Source organism: Pezoporus flaviventris, unplaced genomic scaffold, assembly GCF_033815535.1.
Source record: "Pezoporus flaviventris isolate CSIRO_AGI_PZ_B2104156 unplaced genomic scaffold, CSIRO_AGI_Pfla_v1 ptg000001l, whole genome shotgun sequence".
Classification (NCBI taxonomy): domain Eukaryota; kingdom Metazoa; phylum Chordata; class Aves; order Psittaciformes; family Psittacidae; genus Pezoporus; species Pezoporus flaviventris.
Window position 1 is genome coordinate 19,638,652 of NW_026892549.1, and position 22,376 is coordinate 19,661,027.

At 38.7% G+C, this 22,376-nt stretch overlaps 1 long non-coding RNA gene across 1 annotated transcript in view; it reads right to left on the bottom strand.

Moving 5' to 3' along the window:
* The window catches only part of LOC133264762 (uncharacterized), a 233,722-nt gene that overhangs the window by 48,051 nt on the left and 163,295 nt on the right, over positions 1 to 22,376 (bottom strand). Inside the window, exon 3 of the long non-coding RNA XR_009741768.1 lies at positions 7,780 to 7,827. This is a non-coding gene — a long non-coding RNA (uncharacterized LOC133264762). The remainder of the gene's footprint in view (positions 1 to 7,779; positions 7,828 to 22,376) is intronic.

Below are 22,376 nucleotides of genomic sequence, written 5' to 3' on the forward strand. Positions count from 1 at the left end.
AGTAGGGTTAGTGTAGGGCTACTGTTTCAGAGCATGGCAGGCAAAAGACAAGAACTAGAGTTCAGGAATTCAGACCACACCAGGAAAGCAGATTGCATTTGTTAGTGAACCCACAAGGTGCTCCTGGGTTAGGGGTTAAACTGATGAAGTTTGGGGATGCCAGGTGTTGCTAATGGGAAATGTTGCTGGTGCAGGAATGTTTTGAGGGTTTCTTGTGGAAGGGGCTACAGATCTAGATTTACAGCTAATGGTGGCACCAGGCATGCCCCTGGTCTAAAATTAAGAGTTAGACAGCTCAGAAGGTAAGATGATTAGAGACAGATAAACCATTTTTCTGCTACTGGAATATTTTATAATTTCACTGTGAAAAACATTTGAAAAATAATCTCTTCTTTTGCAGGGAAAATGCTACACAAAGACTGGGTAGTTGAATTCACATGTAAAAGAAGAGTAGTTGTATTTGCTGGGAAAACAAAGTTTTTGGTTCTTGGTGTTCAATGCTAAATTCCTTTTCTTCATATAGCAGAACAGCAGGCAGTTCTGACACACTAAGCTTCTGCTAATGAGTTTACAGTTTTCTACTTCACAATCAGCATAATTAAATAAACTCTAGCTGCTAGTGTGAGTTTTCTTTCTAAAGGAAAAATGTACTGGCTGTTGATTTGACATTAATATTCTCCTGAGTTTTGCTGTTGGTTTCTTAAAATGAATGAACCCCAAAACTATTTTGATGCGTGACTTCTCATAGCAAAGTCTCACCCTGTTTTGTGCTGCCAATGATGATATGTGTGACTCAGTGGTACATTGTAGGTGCAACTCTCAAAAGGAAACTCTTTGTTCATGTTACTTTGACAATGAAACTTCCTTGTTAAAAAACAATGTGCTCGGCTGAGAATAGTGTATTGCCAGGCAAGTACACTATAATGCCCAACAATCAGGACATTACACTGATAACAGAACAAAAAATATGTATGCTCAAGGTGACTCTGTAAAAAGGTGACAGCTAGTACTATTCGGTAGATGAAGCCGTTTCCAGGGCAACTTTTTACCTGTATTTTATCACTTCATACACTAATACATGCAATATCCTTCAACATCCCTTCCCTTTCTTCTTCATTTATCTTCAAAATAGGTTAAAGAATTCATCTATGATTGAGTTTCCCCAATTTAATTCTTGTTACAGAGGAAAAAAGCACTTTGCTTTTTACTGGAGTTCTGACATTACTTTCTCAAATGCCCAGGAGGCCAGTTGGCTCCATTCTCCTTCCAGCCAACCTCACTCCAAAGCTGCTTCACCAGTTGTAGATTGTTCAGAATGCAGAAGCATGTTTGTTGCTGGTTTCAACAATCAAGAACATATTATGCATTCCCTGCATGATTTATATTGGCTACTTATAAGTTGATTTTTATTTATGTATTTAAAGTTTCCATCTGTAGGTTCTGGCTACATTTCAAAATCTCCCCCTTTGAACATGTTCTAATAAATATCTGTTCTCCCAGAACATCTTTCCTTTAGGGTCCTATTATATCTGTAAGCTAACAGTGACACAATTTTTCATTTTATTGTATGTGTATAGTTTTTTAAAATCCGCAGAAACAAGTCATGTCATTGTAAAAAAAAAATACATAAAAAATTGTTTCAAGTCCTCGTAGTATTTTCAGTCCTGATAAAAATGTTACCGCTGTATTTGCAATGACAGACCTCAGGATAGGGAAATACTTTACACTGCTCTAAACCTGTTATGAAAAGAACAAGTCTATGAAAATGTGCTAGTTCAGATCATCAGGGGTCTCATATTCATAACCTTCTTTTAATCTGCCTTTTTTATTCTTTTATCTAACTCTTTCAGTAAAGGAAGAGACCTCCACAAAATTATTTATATAATTAAGTAGCTTTAAAATGTACAGAATGTACTAGCATCTTTGCTTTACTTGTCTCCAAATATTTTAGATCCTAATGTATCTAGCATTATGGTATCATGAACATAAATTCAGCCTGCTGCATCCAAGTGTCATGATTCACCTTTCTGTTAGAAGAATTCATCCAACTAGGGATGTCCACAGGGAAACGTGATGATATCAGCAGACTGGATAAGTAATAATAATTTAGCTTCTGCTGCTAATTGTGTCAGTAAAAGTATGTCGGCACGGGTTTCTGCAAGTACAAGCCTGAAGGTCTGTGGCCTAATGCTGAATATTTTTACTGTAACTTTACTATTAGTATACTATATCTTTACTATTATTATGGTTTGCCATAGGAGATGACAGCAAGTGCAGGTACATTCCAAGGTCTTACACTTCACATGCTTTTAATTTCTATGTTTCAATAGTAGCGCTGCAGAACCACTGTAATTTATACATAGCTGATGAATTACACACAAACCTGAATGAATTATTGTTGCTGTTTTCCTTGTTAAGGTAGAACCAGATTTACTGCAGGCATTACAGTTCAGCTTCTGCATTGCCATCTCATGTGTGCCTGTGCACTCCAAAGCCATTTGTGTGCTTCCTGACTTGGCAGGAGTGGAAGTGCAGATGCAAGAGATTTATCCTCTGAGGAAAGACAGCTCTTCAACTACTTTGAGATAAATGCTAAGCTCACAGGCTTTGAATCCAGATAGTGAATTCAGTGTGTGGACCGGAACATAGGCAAAGAAAGGACCACCTGGGTCACCGATCCCCAGAAACTGCAAGTAATCATGTAATAAATATTAAAAGCAAAGTGTCCTGCAGGATGCCATAGTCTGCCCTCTCAATTTATTGCATGCCATAAAGTAACATTCTTCTAAAATGTACACTTTCATCAAATCATCATCTTTAGGAGATGAGCTGGAAAGTCTCAAAAATTATAGCATATGACAGGAAAAGCAGAGGAGGTAAGGGGAGGGTACTACTGACACCCTGAGGTGACTGAATATGTTACATTAAAACATCCCTACAAAACCAGTCCAACTACGCTGGGGGAAAGGAAGAATCCCAGAAATCAAGTAAGCATTGAAGCAAAAAGGTCTTCCTGCACTCCTGAAGTGACTTGTGAAGTCCAAAGGCAGAGGAATAATCAAATACACTATTACTGTACAACAGTAAATACAACTGACAGATAGTTCAAGTCTGTTTCCTTCAAAGCTTGGGAACACCCACAGATTGGGTACCCAGTTTACAGAATTGCAAGCTGTTACCGAGACCTGCAGGTGCACTTCCACTCAGTAATCTCATCCCTCCCATAAACCTCACCTACAAAAAAAAAGTGGGTTTGTGTCTCAGCTGTGTTTGGAAAGTCCTTCTAGAATTTCACTTATCTCTCTGGTTAGCATGTCTTTTTCTAATTTCCAGTCTAAACATATTCAAGATACACTTAAGTCTACTTGATTTTCTATCTGTATTATTATGTTCTATTCCTTCACTCATATCTGAACCCTCAATGTATTTTAAAAAGTAAACATTTCATTTTGTTCTGAAATCAAGTAAATCCCAATCAGTCCTATAACAGGGAGGTATGGAGGCACACAATACAATTACTCATCATCTGTAACTCTCCCAACTTTAAATAGATCATATTTTGATGTAAGTAACCAAACCATATATGATAGTTTAAATGAGGCTTGTACAACTGCGCAAACACTTCCTTGTTCCAACTTCCTAGGCACAGTCCGAAATCGCTTTCAGCACCTGGATTTTTTTTTTTTTTTTTGTAGTTCCATCAATAGTGGCACCTTGGTCCTCTCAGTTTAAGCTCCATAACAACCTATGAACAGACCTTCACAGGAGAGTCCATCAAACCCAGCAGTCCCTGTTAGACACTAGTAGCCCAGGAAGCACCGAGCTAACCATCCCATGGGAGAATTTCCCAAAACTCCCAACTGACCCCCAGACACTTGCAGTTCACTCACTTCCTGAACAAAAAGTAGTCTATACTTTTCAGGACCTGCTACACTTTCTTCCCATAACGCTGTCCTTTTGTTATCTGCACCTATGTGAAATGCTAGCATCCACCTCCTGCCATAACTCAGACTCCACAATAATCACCAAATGCTACGAAGACCCTTCCTTTGTATTTGCTGAGCACTCGCCATCCCTAATTTCATTCCCTGCCTCTGACTCTGGAAAAGAGAACGATCAGTGGGTCCCTGCTCAGTCTCAGCAGCCCCAGGGAGTTTTTTTCAGAGCTCTATCTCTTCACTATGCCAATGAACGCTAGTTTAATAGTTCCTTGGAAGATACCTGTGTCATGCTTTCCATCCTCCAAATTTCCTTAGCTCCTGCTGTACCTGAGATGGGGAAAAAGAACTGCACAGTACTCAAGATGCAAGAGAAACATAGGCTTACATGGTAGAAATGTAAAAATATCACATGGCAGAAAATATCCATTTTCAGGATATGTTTTGTACCTTTCCTTACACTACTTGCTTTTTTAAAACCATTACTGACACTAAAGTTAACATTTTCAAAACTAAAGTTAACAGTCTTAGAGAAGTATCTTTTAAATTTGACTGGTCTAGCTATGCCCAACATTTTGGTCAGTGAATGGCAACACTCAGCTCAGCATTCATTACCTCATATGTGGGATTTTTCTCGTCTTTGTTTTGCATCTCCCTGCAGTGAATCTCACCTGCCATTGCCTTGCCCACGCACTTTTTTTTTTGCAAAGTCCCTCTACAGTTTTTTTACACTCAGCACTCATTTTCAGTGCTCTGAAAAAAAGCATCATCAGCACACTCCTGTCATCTTTTCCAGTTCAGTTATCAGTTGAGTATCACAGGATTAAGCACAGATTCTTTTGAGACCCTACTGCTATCATTCTCTCAGAAAACTGATCAACTAGTCCTACCTCTGGTTTTGTATCTTTTGACCAATTTTTTGTTGATCTGTAGAGTGCTCCTTTCATCTAATTGAAGCACAAATTCTTAAGTGTACAGTAATGAAGTACCACCTTCTCACCTTTTTGGCTTTAATAACTAGTCCTCAGAGGGTTAGCCATAGAGCATAGCTTACCCATATTTCACTGGGGAGGGCCCATTTCTGGATTCATTTGCTCCTTTCTAACACCATGACATCATTTTGGCATGACTTTGAGGCTGCTACTCTGGAGGTCGAACCATGCTAAAATGCTCCCTTTTTTATCTCTTTCTCAGTAGTTTTAGGATTCTTCAAAAAGATAAAGCTTTGTAGTTCACTAGCTTCAATAGTGTGTCAGTGAACCTTTCAGTGTTCCTGAATTTCTCAGAGAAGCTAACCTTGAGGACATTGAGCTCTCCCAGTCAGCACACATCTCCCAGTGGGACGTAAGGCTGATGCTCAGTATATTTTGACACACTTCAAGAAGCTGGGCTGTCACACCATGTGCTGGCTCTGACTGTAATTCTTCTGTGAGGTGGGATGAGCACTGAATGCATCAGTTTGCCTTTGTACCAGGTTGAGCTGACCCATAGTAAGTGCATCGCTGCACTCCTCCCTCCCATAGCCAAAAAACTGTACAGTTTCATACATCAGCTACCTCCTGGACCTCCCCTTACTTCATTACAGTTATTACTCTGCCTTCAGCTTTGTATCCGTGGCTGTGCTTCTGCTACAACACCTATCCTAGTTGAGGTTTCTTACCTCGAAGTAACATGACTGCTCACTTGGTGCCTGAGATCTGCACTGGCTTGCTTCCAGGCTTTTGGTTTGTTTGGGGACTTTTGGAGTGGAGGAGGCAGATGGGCTGGTTATGCGAAGATCAGTTCCTCAGCTGCTACAGTAACCTACTTCTTGGTAATCTTGCAACTTTCTATTCCTAAGGTAAGGTTAACGTCCACACCTGCAGCAGATTCAAACTTAACAGAATAAGGTTCAGAACTTGTTATTTAAAATCTCAGGTGTAATTTTCCCAGAATTTGTAGAATTTGGATACCTAGGCTCTAAATTATTTAAATTGCAATGCTCTGGTAAAACAGGTGTTCATGAAAATTATGTAAGTTACGAAAGCTTCAGCTATGTGCTACAACCAAATTCTTTTAAGTCAAACTTCCATATGCTGAAATCCTAATTTGTAGTTACACCCCAGCTATTAGTCCCTAACCAGATAGGCAGTGTGCTTATTATTACATTTCATCCTGTCTTTGTTGTACTAATCCACAAAGTCAACAAAGTTCTTCCCTATAATATTTCTGTCCTCCACAGCATTACAGGAGTTTAAAAAACTGTATCAAAGACCTTGTGCCAAGGTTACTAAAGGAAATACTACAGAAGACTGGTCACAAGACCTGCCCCTTATGAACACCTCTTAGAAATCCCCTGCAACCTGGTAGTTCACCTCTCAGTACATCCTCTCGCAGTCCCGTCTTTTCCCAGCTCCTTATCTGCTTAAGCCAGCTTCTTATAATTCCTGTATTAATCTGCACCATCTCCACTTTAAGTAAAATTTCCTTTGGGAACTATACTGAATGAAAGCTTCCTATAAATTTAGATAGCTTTGGCCCACTGCATTACTGTAGTCCGAGATGTTCACTATTTTAGCAAAAGGAAACATTAGGCTTGTCAGACTAAATCACGTTCTGATCAGAATTTTGCATTTTATCGCACTTATGATGATGTTCTCCATTACTCCTTTTACAAAACTTGTCCTAAGATATTACACAGTGCCGAAGTGACCTAATTCGCATGTACTTTTCAGGATTTCTTGTTTGCTCTTTTTGCATACATGTGAGTATTCACCAGTCAGACTACATTATTCCTATACTGAAATTAACATTAATAAACAAATTAAAATTTTCTGGTAGACTTCTGGTGACTAGAGGAAAAATCAGAAAAGTAACCAGTTTCTACAGAGGTGGTAACTAACAAAAACATGAGCTTTCCTCTCCTTTACTCATCCTCAATTAGAATCAGCAACAAACTCCCAACTGAAGGGAAACCAGTCATTTAGTACTCCAGAATGATTTTACAGCTTACTAGTTCAACAGCAATATTAAACCAATAGTGGAGCATTTAGAAGTGAAATGGAAATGCTGACATGATAATTGCTTTGGCAAAAATTTGTTCATGTCATTTTACAACTGTTTAATATTGTTTGTTTTTAACCTGATGGGACAGGTGTGCTACCTTGTTCATACTTTATCTGTATTTTTCATAGAAAAGAAAATACTTTTTTCATTTAAGTTTGCATTGCCATCCAAGTTCAGTGAAATCTGACAACAAAAAGGAACAGAACATATTTCTACCTTCTCTTATCTTACTACTCCTTGTTTGAAGTCCCAGTTAGCAATTTACAAGTGAAAACATGTCTTGAAGAGAGATAACTCTGGTCATGATAGTTGTATTTCCAACAAAACCAACCATCTTTTCCCTGTGGTACAGCAGAGCTGCTGACCTGATTTCCATCTTGTGATTGAAATCAACAAATTCTTAGTGCCATGGAGCATGCAGCAGCCATAATTCCAAAAGCCTCCTATCAACAGATTTTCTATAATTTCCCTACAACATTTTCTGAGTTAATATTTCAAAGACATGACTTTCTGTCACAAATACATCGTGCAAGCATTATTCCCAGTATAAGTGTCTATACAGACATCTGAAAACATTGTTACTAAATTTAAAAACAAAAAACTAAATGGAATATAAGGAAAAAAAATGCAGTTTTCAGAAAGTGCAGCAAATAAAGTGGTAAATAAAAAATCCCAACCCATTCAAAAGTGAACTCAGACTCAAGGAATGCAGGTTATTAAATGGATTATTGGAAAGAGTAGTTTGAAAATCAATTTCACCAAAAGCATGCCCATATTAAAAGGGAAATTATGGTACCTTAATTGCACTTCTTAGCCATAGCTGTTGAGACTATATGTTGATCACCTGGAAAGCAAAAAATAGAAGAGTAATAATATTGTGCATATTTCAATTACTGATTAAGTAGAGCAACTCTATCACATATTAATCCTTTATTAAAAGAGTTTTATCCTTCTTATTTTAAAATGGAGAAAAGCAGAACACATAGCTTTTGTTATCTGCTATTTTATTCCACATAGAGGCAGCTTCAAATAAGAAAAATAAGAAGAGAATGATGCCTGAGGTTTTCATTAAATAGTTTACATATTTTCATGAAAGCTGTCAACTCAGAAACCAAGGAAAATTCATACAAGCTTTTATCCTTATAAAATATCTACCCTAAAACATATCTATCAGGCTCTTATCCCTAATTTGTTTAGACTCAAATATATTCTCTACCCTTCCACAACCTAAAATATTTAACAGTAAAATCTCTGACTGGTGCTTCACTATGTGTATATGGGTTCTCCCTGGGATGGAGTACATAACTGGTGGATGTAGTAGCATTCTGGGTGCCTTTTCTCTGGTGTTTACCCACGTGAGACTTGGAATGTCTATAAATGTTGGGGGATTCAAGAAGCATCTGGGCCTCCAGACTGACTGTCAGGGTTGGAGGTTTCACCTTTCTCACAGCTTCCTGGGGAGACGTGCAAGGACCTCTAACAAGGAGTGTCTTCCAGTGGGCACAGGGCAGAGACCAAAGGGCTCCTAATGGTATAAGACCTGGGACAGTAGGGGGCAGAGGCATTAGGAACCCACTGGGGAAACTGGGTGGCCACTGGCTAGGCCACCTCTACATAGGTACTCCTCTTGCCTACTCTCCCATTTTTTCCCTCTGTAGCTACCCCTCTTGCCTCATCTTGCTAACACCTTGTGTAAGTGCATGAGCTTACCAGCTATCAGTATAGCAGTACCTACATCAATGTGAGAATGTGACTGTAAGTTATCCGTATTTTAAACCTAAAGCAAGACTACAGTTCTAAATGCTTCCAGGCTTCAAGGTTATACACAGCCTAAAATAAAATCTGAAGTGAAAAAGTTGTACATGGTGCCACTTTCATACTAGGCATACAAAATACGCCTAAACCAGACCCACCGCAAACAATTCCAGAATCAAAAGGCTTGCAATGACCAAGGCAGAGCTGCCTGCTGCAGCTTAGGCCAAGCTCTGCTTGCTCTGTACAGCAAAAATCTCAGGTATGAAACCAAGTTTGAAATTGCATTTAATAGGATCTTTTATTTTGCGGTGGAGATTTTAAGTTGTTACTGGTTGGCTTTAAAAATGAATTGTACAGTTGCTGGGCTCATTCCACCTCTCTCTGTCAGCAGAATTCAGGTCTTTACTAAAAGAGCATCCATCTGTCAGCATTATCTTTGGACAGTTTCACATGAAGCAAAGACATTTTGCAGGATGAATTTTTCTCTTTTACTTTAGTATTTGTAAGTTATCTACATAATAGGACTCAATTGTCCAGAATATGCAAACAGCTATGACTCAACCAATAAAAGAAAAAAAAACTTATTCTCAGGGCTGTTAATTGACAGCACAGAAGCTATTTGTTATATTGGAGTTAGCCAACTTGTCATGCTCTTAAAGCAGAAAGCACATATATTTGGGTATACATGGTTTGCTTTGCAATAACTGAAACTGTTGTTTTGTTCTGAGGTGGAGCACACGCATGGTAGGCTGGAAATTTATAAAATAACTCATGGCTTTTAAGGCTGATGGAAACTTGTGGGAATACATAGAAGTTGTGTGGACTTAAAAAAATCACACAAGGAGAAACAACATGGTATTTTATTAGCCTTCAAAATTTAACTGCTTAAGTAAAACGTATTAAGTTTCATAACAAGACACTTTATGATTATGGGAGAACATAACTTTTCCCCAGAGGAGGTTTGCTTGACCAAATAATTTATCTCTACTATACATATATAAACACACACATATACATACACACACACAAAAAGATACAACTACACAAAAATAAGGAATAAACAACGTGCAGTTCATTACAACAAACATTTGTCCATATTTCTGAAGACATCAAGCAATTCTACTTTTTTTTTCCTTTTTAAGGGAAAAAAAAAATAATACTTCCAGCATACAAATGTATTACTGAGAACTACTTCTGAAAGAACTCGTATTCTTTCCTTTAGTAATGTTGTTTTAAAATTGAAGATGAAAGGATAGGTGCTCATCAAGTATGAGCTCTGCTCTGGATGAAGTACAGACATCCTACCAATGCCATGGTTAGCACTGGCTTGACATTCCACCAGAATCCCACAAAAATCCAAGAGTGTTAAGGCTGCAATTAGTCTGCCCAGACAATGACCAGTCTTCCATGTGTTTAGTAGAGGGAGAGGAACAAAATGAATTACATTGTCATGGGAACTGAGTTTACTACTTGCTTTAGTAAGAGATTAATGCCTATTGTCAGCAGATTTTATGATAAATTATCATAATTTTGCATTATTGTAATGAAGATGCATCATGCTGTGAGTTGTTCACACACTGTAGAACACTTTTCCTCTAATCACCAAGGGCTTTTAGTTCTGTATATTATTTTACAAAAAGTAGGCTGTTTAGATTGTGATTGTTTCCGATTTTAACATTAAAAAGAAAAGAGACAAACACTTCAGCTTGGAGTCTTTTACAGCACTAGAAGATAACACAGCTAAAGACTGCAGCTATTACATCAGCCTGTGATTTGATGCAAGAGAATCAGATGAAAGCAGGTAATGCTGTTGCCATTTCATCTATACAATCTATAATTTGGGGTTTTACTTTGGATTTTACATCCCCACCATAAGTGGTCTTCAAAGGTATGTGAAGGATCAGTCACTTATTTGGACTGTCACACCCCTATTACGGGGCACAGATAGTTTTCTGCCCACTGGAACAAGGCTTCTGGTTTAGTTTCCTCTAAAGGAACCCCATTCACATGCATCAAGACACTCTGAATTGACACAAAAATGCAATAAACAGGAATAACCAAACAATTCACTTTAAAACCATGCTACTGCTCCAAACTAATTTCTCTAGTTTCTCTTGTCGAGAGGAAGTGATGGGATATGCTGAGAGAAATACAGTACTGTGGTAGGGTAAGGAAAGAATATCCTTTTATGTAACTCAGTGCCCTCTCCTTGCCCTTGTCTGCAAGGATCACATAATATAGAAATTCATCCTGAAGGGTAAGAACTTGGGGGGACCCTCCAGTTAGCAGGGATGACATGGTTATCTAGTAAGCAAGCATTAAGCCCATATATTTATTCAAAACTGTACATTTGGCCTTTTATTTCTTTGCTATCCTTTCAGTGAAGTGCTTTTCCTACAATGAAAGGTGTTCTGAAATTCTGCTGCCATGATTCCTTGTAACCAGAAGATGTATACATTTGTTTTAAATGAGAAAGGAAGCACGAATGGCAAGTTGGTATAATATTTTCAAAATACTGTGCTGACTAAATACATTTTCAAGGCTGTAATTCTATACTTCATGACTGCCTGAAAAACAACTCCTGTCATTAAATCTGAAACAAGTTTTGGTGTATTTTTAAGATTCTCATTTTTAAGGCTTTTTCTTGATAATACGCCTAAAGGAGAGCAAAAGGCCAAGTTTGGGAAGAAGAAAGGTAAAGAGGTCTCTGCTCCCAAGAACACCCACAAACAATGTGAAAACCCTAAAGGACAAGCTCAGTCTGTAGATTATGCCCAGATGCTTCCAATTTTTAATTTTTTGAAGATTGAAGGAATTGCTAGGAAAGTAGAACTCATAGAACTCAACTGTATAAAGGATTCATTTTCCTGAAACAGGTCCCTGACCTTATATAACAGAGATCTGCCAAGTCTCCTGGTATGCTGACATTATGAGTTTGCAATGCCCAAGACCAGGGGCTTTAATCTAGAGAAGTTGGTTTTATTTTAGTGTTGAGGGACTAGCTGCCCCTTTGTGCCTCTGTGCTTACCCAGTTTTAATTGACAGGTATGGAACTGCTTAGGTATGTCCTGTTGAAGGTTAACAGTATGTTTCCAAACTTTGATACACAGCCAAATTCGGACAGTTGTAGCCAATGGTTAATAATAATCTGCAACCAAGTTTGGTGATGGGAATCAGATAGCAGAGCAGAGGCAGCAGCAACAGTGATAAAGTCAAGGCACACCAAACTGAAGCAGAACTGGCCTTAAAATTGACAAAATTGAAAATTCTTTGCCATAAGGAGGTCAGGGTTTCAAACAAGGAGTTATATGAGCAGATCAGGAAACCAACAGCAAGAACCTAGGCTGAGCATAAAGGTACCAGATTATGACCAAGCCTAGAGAGCAGACACAGACCAAAAGATAAGGGCTAGAAAGAAGGATTCTAAAGGTGAGATAATAAATAATGAAAGTGCTAATTATGGAGCCCAGTGCCCAGAAAAGGCTGCCCAACACCATAGTTATCAGACTGACATTAGAAATGGTGAGGTTTGAACCTTCCCTCTTGGGTGACCTCAAGCCCTCCCTAGGTGACTCCCAAGCAATAAAGTACTTCTTGTCATTATGGGTACTCCTTGTCCCCTCCCACCACTTTTTGACTTAAAAGTATGTGAAATAAAAGTTTTCATCTGAAAAAATACAAAGACAACTATACTGTCTGCAACTAATTATATCTACCTGTCCATGTTTGTAAATCAATATGCTTGCTTCTTAGCAAAGAAAACTTACACGTGTTGTTCCTAACATCTCCTACAAAACCAACATTTTCCAAAATTCTCCATATAATAATAATAATATGTAAAAAGCATTATTCTGGCATTTTTATTGTAAGTTTTATTGTCAAATTGAAGCAATGAAAACTTGATTTGCTTCAACCCTTTTCTGGAAAATCAACTCAATCGTATTTTTCTTGGCAACAGAAAGTAAACTTGAGTCAAAATAAGTGATTTGGTTTAGTACTATCTCTTGCTTTCTGTATGCATTTCATATGTATGTATGTCTGCCTTTGTTTATAATGCATGTAAATGCTGGTTTTGCACAGTTGGTGGAACCTGGTTGAGTGAACACAGGAGTAGTGATCAAATTCCAAAATTATAATCTCAGTTCAGATTTTTTTTTTCTCTACTCTGTGCCACACGAGCTCACTATATAACTCAATTGCATCCAAAGTAAACTTAAAGAATTTACTGCTTATAATAAAACAAAACCTCCAAAATAGTTTTTAAAAAGTCTTAGTGATTTTTTTCCTAAATCCAGGTCACTCAGAATTTCACAGTGCCTCGGAAAAAGGTTTGCTTACAGATCATTAGGGATTGCAGGTTTATTCCATCTATAGAATAAATAAACAAAACAACTCAGTGCTTGTTCCATATTCCTCATATGTCTTTAGAACATCTTACACTGCCTCATACTTAAATTCTTCAGGTATTGCTTGCTGTATAATACAATGCTTTAATACTTAAAAAAATTGTATAAGTAAAATAATCTTGGCAACCAACAGCCATATTCCATTAGACCTAGCACTTGCAGTGGAAAGGGATACCATTACAAATCCCATCAGATTAAAAGAAAGACATATCTGTCTCAGTCCAGAGCGGCTTTCTATTACACCAGATGCTAATGGAAAATGAAGTAAACCACAGCACTGAGCTTTTCAGATTTTTGGAAAATTGACATGTGTGGGGTTTGCAGCCCAAACAACAGATTACACGGATTCACCACTGCAATCTGTTGTCTGTGACAGCCCAATGATGAGTTGATAATTTCAATGACTGACAGCCTGAATTGTTTTAGAAACACACTAAAGGAGAAGACAATGAAATGTTCACAGACAACATTAGACAAATGTGCAGAATTTCAAGACATTCATAATGCTAGCTAGACACCTACAGGACAGGCAACTGAAATATACACTCACACAGATACACATTTACTAATAATTTATCTCTTCTTCAGTTTCTCTCAGCTGATGATCACTAGGTTCTTACAGAAAATCTACATTAGAGCCCCTCCCAGTCCTGGTATCTCAGCATGCGAGATCATCCCAATGGTTTGATGTGAGGAGAGAATATAGAAAATTTTATCTGTCTTTGGCTTGTTCAGGCTGAAAAGGCTTTAGCTCATCTAATACTGACTTCTTTATAAAAGCAGAAAACATGGTGGCCTTCTACAACAGAGATACAGCATTGGTGGATAACGGGAGAGCAACTGATGTCATCTAACTGGACCTGTGCAAAGCATTTGACACTATCCCACACGACATCCTTGTCTCTCAAATGGAGAGACATGGATTCGATGGATGGACCACTCAGTGGATAAGGAACTGGCTGGATGGTCACACTCAAAGAGTTGTGGTTAACAGCTTGATGTCCAAGCGGACACCAGTGACGAGTGGTGTTCCTCAGGGGTTGGTACTGGGACTGGTGTTGTGCAACATCTTTGTCAGCAACATGGACAGAGGGAGCGCACCCTCAGCAAGTTTGCCAATGATACCAAGCTGTGTAGAACAGTTGACACACTGGAGAGAAGAGATGACATCCAGAGGGACCCTGACAGGCTTAAGAGGTGGGCCCATGCAAACGTCATCAAGTTCAACAAGGCCAAGTGCAAGGTCCTGAGCCTGGGTCAGGGCAATCCCAAGCACAAATACAGGCTGAGCAGAGACTGGAGTGACAGCAGCCCTGAGAAGGACCTGGGGGATGCTGGTCGATGCAAATCTCAGAATGACCTGTTAGGGTGTGCTTGCAGCCCAGAATGCCAATCATATCCTGGACTGCATCAAAAGAAGTGCAACCAGCAGGTCGAGGGAGATGATTTTTCCCCTCTACTCAGCTCTTGTGAGACTCCACCTGGAGTACTGCATCCAGTTCTGGGGTCCCCAGCATAAGAAGGACATGAACCTTATGGAGCAAGTCCAGAGGAGATGCTCAGAGGGCTGGAGCACCTCTCCTATGGGGACAGGCTGAGAGAGCTGGGCTTGCTCAGCTTGGAGAAGAGAAGGCTGTGTGGAGACCTTAGAGCAGCCTTCCAGTATCTGAAAGGGACCTGTAAGGATTCTGGAGAGGTGCTTTTTGCAAGAGCAAGTAGTGATAGGACAGGGGGAATAGCTTTAAACTGAAAGAGGGTGGAATATTTAGATTAGATATTAGGAAAAAGTTCTTTACTGTGAGGGTAGTGAGGCACTGGAATAGGTTTGCCCAGCGAAGCTGTGGCTGCCCTGTCACTGGAAGTATTCAAGGCCAGGTTGGATGGAGCTTTGAACAACCTAGTCTAGTGGAAGGTGTCTCTGCCCATAGCAAGGGGGTTGGAACTCAATGTTCTTTAAGGTCCCCTTCAACCCTAACTATTCTAGGGTTCTATGCCTGTCCCTTTCTATGAAATGCTCTTACTGATCAAGGAGGGAAGTTGGAAAGAAACCCAGAGAGAGAAGAAACTGCAAATATGTCCTTACCCAGCCGCAGCTATGCCAAGTGAAAAGCTACCTGGGCCTACACATCTCACAGCCTACATTCCAGCTGCTCCTCACTGCTGTTCTGGCAGAGGCACTCACTTCCCCAGTGCTGCTGGGAGCACAGGCTACCAGCTTGCCTTCCAATCTGTTTCAATCACAGTGAAACAAGTTTAAGTGACAGGTTGTGCTTCATTTGTCAAAAAATTATTTCAGCAAAACTCCTAGAAGCTACACAGTCATGAGATTTGCTGAGGTGGGAATGCAGTGAGAGCTTTTAACTAAGCACATCAGGCTGACCCTCTCAGCAGAGTCACAGAGAAACTGGGTAACAGCCTTTCCGCTTAAGTAAGACAGGGTACCCACTGATGTGCATTTGGAAATCTTATTCTTCAAGGGAAGTTAAGTCTGCAGCAGATTCAGAGTTCAAACAGATCTACGTATGATCTGCAGTTGGAAACTGACAGCAACAGATTCCAAATGCAAAATCTGCATGAGACGGGAAAGAATCTAGGATTTCCTCTAAGCAAACGCAGAGCTGCTGCTGTTCCTAGACCAAAGTAATGCTGTGGTTTCCCTCATTCACTCCACATCTTGAACCTGGACAGAACCAGCAGTTGGACATTCCCAGTTAACAGTCCCAGACACAATCACTTGCTTACACTCTGTGCTTACACAAGAGTTCTTAAACAGGAATGACACAAACCTGTATGACATAATTACACTAAGTTTCTTAAACAAGTGGTCATTCTTCCATGTTTGTTCATACTTTACACTGTCCTCCTTAAATATCCCTCCTACTTTCCATCTTAAGAAAGTTCAGGAAGGTTTGAGCACCATATTCTGAGATAAAAGCTCTCACTGTCTTTCATTCCCCAGTCTGTGCAATATTTATGATAGCCTGTTTTAAGTTGTGTTTGGCTTGGTTAGTATTTCTCCCACTTACATGAAACTATTCAAGGAAACATTCAGCACTGCATAAATTCATGGTTCCAAACACATTTATTCCTTACTCTTTTTCCTTCATTAGTCCTCTGTCCACTGATAAACATTAACTAACAACAAACTCATGTCCTTTACTTTTACAACTTACCCTTTACTTTTTTTACATCTGCAAAAACTTCAGTACCAGAAAGCAAAGGGTATCTACAAGGCCATTCAAGTTAAGAATCACACACATACAGTTACATTATGTTCATGAATTCCCACACATCTCTCCATAGCAGTACCTACAACGTAGCAAATGCATTTGCATGTTCCCATATACTCATTCTGTGTATCCATAACTGCACACAAGACAGGACAGAAACTTGGTTAATCAAAGATTAGTCACACTGATGTACCAAAACGCATTAAGAAGAGCAAATTTTTGCCTGAGATATTAAAACTAGAAGTCTAAGGTATTTTGATATTTGCAACAAGTGCTTTTTTAGCAGCCTGCTGACTTAGACATTTAGGGTTCAATTTGTATTTAGACAAGATCTATTTTGCATCATTTTGGCATTTAAAGTATCATTCAACAGCAAGCTACAATTTTATCCTTTACAGTAAATTCAAAGAACATTTACAAAAAAAAAAAAATTAGTATATTTCCAGAGCTTCTCTGTGTGAGATAATTTAAATAGTCAATTTTAATTTTCAGTAGGTTCAAAAATGCCATTAGAAAACAGATGCATTTAGTATCTTGTATATTGTCTTGTACAAAACAAAATCCCAAGGCCGGAGCAATATTACAAACATTGGCAATCTTGCTGCTAGGTGTTCTCAGACACTGCTAAAACTTGTTTCAAATTAGTGGACATATTTGGTCATAATCAGATTTGATCTCATGTCTGAAAAAGTTCAAAAATATTTCTACTTCTCCTACTGCCACCAGCCCCTGCACTTTGATTTCATGTATTTTGTACGTCTCTACTTAACTCCCAGTGATAAATTAATACCTGTAGGATTTCCAGAATTTACCAACCATCTTATCCAGCAAATTATTTAAGCATGCAAATAGTTTCACACATTCCCTGACACTCCTGCAAATGAGAACAGAATCAGAGCTGTAGCATTAATACATCATACTCAAATTAAAGCTTTGCAATGCATGAGTTGTTCAGATTTGTATTCAAATAAGACAAACATGTGTCAGATCCAGAGGGGGTACTGAAGCTGACATTAAGTTTTACTTCTGGGAGTTTTCCCTGCATACTAAGTTTGGGTTCAAGGCCTTTGCTTCAATAGGCATTTAAGAATAACCATCTTAAAAAAAACATATTTCTCATCAAAGGAGTCTTTTGAATTAAAAAAATCAAAGGGACTGCTTTTCTTGCCCCATTTCCAGATTTGCAATTATCTTATGATATTAATTTCAGCAGCCAAACTCTTTAAAAAATGGATTATACAGGTAGTTTTTTAGTTGATGCAGTATCACTGTTGTTTTAAAACATTTATGTCACTTGTTTGTGTTTCTTTGCTAATTTTATTGTAATTTAATATGAATTAATAGCTCTGCGGTTATAAAGTGTTTAATCAGTTACAACTCTTAATTATGCCACAGCATTGCTTAATAAAACAATACACTATTGGGATTAAATCAAATTAATTAAATTAATCTGCTATCATCTTTTATGGGTAATTCATTGCACAATGAAAGCAGTTGTGAAATTATTTTCATGGCAACTAGCCTAAAAAGACTTTGCATATATTCTTTCTTACTTTAATAACAGAGAAAAACTGTCACTGTTTTCAATGGTTTTCTACAGATCAGCATGAGGATCTTAACTGTCTCAAAAAGAGACAGCCATAGAAATTTAGTAATGAAGTGACCTTGTTTCTGAAGTAATGCTGAAATAGAGGACTGGCATACTTGGCTCCAGTCAGTAACTGCCCAGCTAAGAAGCCTGTCCCCAAGAGCTGGCAACAAACCACTGCTTTAGGACTTACTTAGCCAGAGATCACGCCTTTGCCTGATGAGGTCATGAGAAAATTTTTCGTCCATGAAGTTGTCAGATTGCATCTTGAACTTGCCTAAGCTTTTGCCATCTGCCACACTCTGTGGCAGCAACATCCACGCACTAACCACTACATGGGAAAGCACTCCATTTGCTCGCTTTAAAGTTGCTACCGGATAATTTAATATATTCTAATCCTACTTCTTGTATCATGAAAAAGAATTACTAAATTGCCCAAGACCACTTTTCCCCACTTTGGAACTTATATCTCTCTATAAGGTCCACACTGCAGCTGCATCTCTCAGGTGAACAGTCCAGATCTATTCAGTGTCTCTTCACACAATGCCATTCCATCCAGTTGTTCCCTCTTTAGTTTTTTTTTTAGTTCTATTAGTTATGCATAGCCATTTGTTTTATTTGGTATTGCCTAGCACTTGTCATGACTAAATTGTACTTTAATTATTTCAGATCCTTTTTTATGTGACAACATCATTTAAAATTATAATTCTGTCCTTGTTGAAATGCTTTCAAATCCCTCTGAAGATGTTGTGTCTGCAACTTTCCAATTCTAGCTTTTATATCACACAAGTCAGTTAAAAAAAATAATAAACATGACAGTCTCATGTTTAATATTTGTCACAAGTTATGACAGACTTTAAAACACTTTCGTGTGTGACAGCACACATGCAAGACAATGGGTTCACATTCAGCCATGACCATGTCACTGGTGATTTACCCTAGATTATAATTCCAGTGTTCACTTATGAGAACAGCATGTGGTAAACTTTTAAAAAAGCAACTTAACTTCAAACAAACTGCAATCCTTGCTCTGTCCCCATCTACTAAATCAGTTAATTGTGAAACAATCCCTTGTCAGTCATCTGGGGCTTCTCCTGTCACCTGTCAGTCTCAGGTGTGAGTCATAGATAACAGTTCAGAGGCTGTTCCGACCAGTTCCACAGATGCTTTAAGGTGAATTTCTTTAGTCCAATGACTTGAATACAAATCATCTCCCTAATTATTTTTCTAAATTTATTCCTCCCTGGACCCTTGCATTATCTCCTTAAATCAGTGAAGAAACTGATTGTATTTCCAGCGCTTCTCACAATGAGAGGAAGCATTTAATTAAATATTTGTAGAATATAATATTCAATACTGCATCTTTTGAAAAATGAGTGCCACCTTTTTCACCTAGTAACAAAACTAAATGTAAAAATACCTTAAAATAGACATTTTACTGCATGAAGTGTGAAAATATTCACACTCCAAGGATTGGTTCATCTCTTCTGGCTTCAATTGCTGTATGTTAAATGGATGGGTATCATATTGTATCACAGCCCTCCAAAAGACTTGAAGAGATGGAGCAAAACTGCCGCAGTTTTTGCAGAAAAAAAAAGTTAGAAAAAGGAACTGCTGAGCTATAAAGCCTAGCAGAAAGATTTTGAGATGGCTGAGATGATATGAATTCTCAGCACCATTTCTCATATTTGTTTAATAGCTCACAGGATAAAACCTTTGTCTTAAACTTTATTTTAGATTTTCCCTTCTCACAAAGTATTTGCAGAGATGAAGTTCTGTGCCTAAACATAATATAATTTGTCCTCTGTATAATTTGTCCCTTTACTAATTATCTACTTTTGCTGCTCGCAGGGCTTTACTGCAGTGATGACTTAACAGAATGCACGAATGAAAGGCCGAAGATCACTCAACAAAAATGAGATTGGGACTGGCTTTACCAGGAGGTATCTACTCTGTGCAACTTCTTTACATCACTACCTACAGCATGTTTTATACTTCAGGCATTACTGAGCTGACTTTTTTTCCCAGGATTCATCTTCCTCCTAAGTCTGCTGCTTCTGGGTTTTGTTTTCTGTAGACAAAGAAATTAATAAAGTTTTGCTTCTGTCTAAGCAATAAGCTGTCTCATGAGAGGGCAAGAAGGGTGGTACCAAAGGACACCAAGTGATGTAATTATATGAAATCTGCATCACTGCAGTGAACCACAGTGAGCCATGTTCACTGGGGTTCTCCTGGAGCAATGAAATCACATACTTCATGTATGTCTTTTTTGAACATAGCAAAAAGTTTGTGCAGAGTGGCCTGGAGCTGGCTGCTCCACTGTGACCCTTGCTACCTCTCAGTTCAGGCTTGGTTTCCTTCCAGCATTTTCATCCATGGCCTTAGAAAAAACCCTTAATGTACTTGTTGGTAATTTTAAAAGGTGACCATGGCTAGCCACTTCCATGCTTCCCATGCATACAGAAAAATGCCTCCAGTGAAGAACAGTATAGATGTCATGAGGTTGCATTGTAATTACTGAGAAGAAGGAACACAGCTGATTCCAGGCTGGTTCCAATTGCCTTTGAAGCACAGGAGGAGGAGGAATGCCTAATACATAGAAAAGCAGACAGCAGACTTGAATCTGAGAAGGAACCTCACTGGTGACACTCAGAAGTATGGAAAGAAACTCCCTACATGACTCGGTCAAACAAATGCAAACAAAAAGCAAATGCAAAAACAAGGGCAAGTAAAAGCTCTACCTAGCACCTACATGTGCCTGGGAGGGGCAACTCAAAGGAGACGCAAATACACTTTTGCAGTTCAGCTGTGACCTCCCACCTCGCTCCTGAACATCTGGGGTTTAAGCACAGACCCACTCTGGCTGTCACAAACCACTAAGATCACAGCAAACAGCTCAAGAAACTCACTGCCCACAAATGAACACCATGATGTAACATTATAACTTACTAAAAACTGAGACTGTGTTCTGATTTCAGCTGGGATAGATTTGATTTTCTTCACAGTAGCTGATACAGTGCCATGTTTTGACTTTAGTTAGTAAGAATAATTCTTTAGTAAGAATAATATTGATAACACAACAGTGTTTTAGTTGTTGGCAAGTGGTACTTACTCTAAATCAAGGACTTTCACTTTCTCATATTCTGCCAATCTGGAGGGCACAATGAGCTGGGGAGGGAGAGGAGGACAGCTGACCTGAACTAGCCAAAGGGGTATTCCATATCACAGAACAACATGCCCAGTATATGAACTGGAGGGAGTTGGTCTGAAGGGGCCAATGACCACTCCAGTCAGACTGGGTATCGGTCAGCCGATGGTGAGCAACTGTATTGTGCACTTCGGGGTATTGTCATTATAATTTATTTCTATTATTAAACTCCTATCTCAACCCATGGGTTTTACATTTTTTACGATTCTCCGCCCCATCCCACTAGGGTAGGAGAGTGAGCGAGCAGCTGTGTGCCAGCGAGGGTTAAACCAGGACACAGCATTACAAGCACAACGTTTAAAAAAATGTATCTTTCATTTTCTGGGGAACTTTATTCCTACAATGCTTTCTTATTTAGAAAGTAATTCTAGGTCAAGACATAGCACTAATATCTTCTAGTTCATATAAATTGTATAGAATCACATTTGCATTTTTGCCCACAGTTAGTAGGTATTATGTTTCCTGATGGTTACGTAGCAACTGAAGGTTAGAAAGAGAATAACTAGGGCATTAAAAGGTTTTCTTTCTGTTACTCTCCTATTTTTTCCTTTATATTCAGCTGTTATAAATGTTTCATTTGACATAAAAGAACACATGTAAATCTTAAAAGTCAGCTATTGAAGCTGTTCAGTCTGAGCAGTCTTCACATCACAACTGAGCCCATACAGAGGGCTATCTTCAGTGTGTGAACATACTAAGGGCAGCAGTTCCCAACTCCCTTCCGTGCAAGCCTTCTACCTTTCATTATTTCTCATTCTAGCACATACACATGCTGGTTAGAGTTTGTGGTATTAAGGAGCACCTCCTTTTTTCTTCCCTGGAAAGCAAGAACGAAAAAACCCAGAGCTCTCCACACTGCACTGTGCACAAGGCAATGCTGCTCACAAGTCACAGAGCTCAGTCAAGAAGGTGAAAGGTGCTTATACAGCTCTCTCAGCATGGACACACATAAGTCCAAAAAGCCAGAAGATTACATATAGATAGCATGGTCTTAAAGGTCAAGAAAGAAAAAGAAAAGCAAAGAAATCAAAAAAGGGAACAGGGGAGTAAGAAGAGAAAACATGACACATGAAAAGCACAGCAGACACTAGGGAGAAGCACACCACAAAGTAGGTAGATTCCAAAGAATAACCTTCATTACACTCAAATGTAGCTACTCCATCATGGCAATCAGAAATATTTTAGAACTTGCCATCATCACTAACA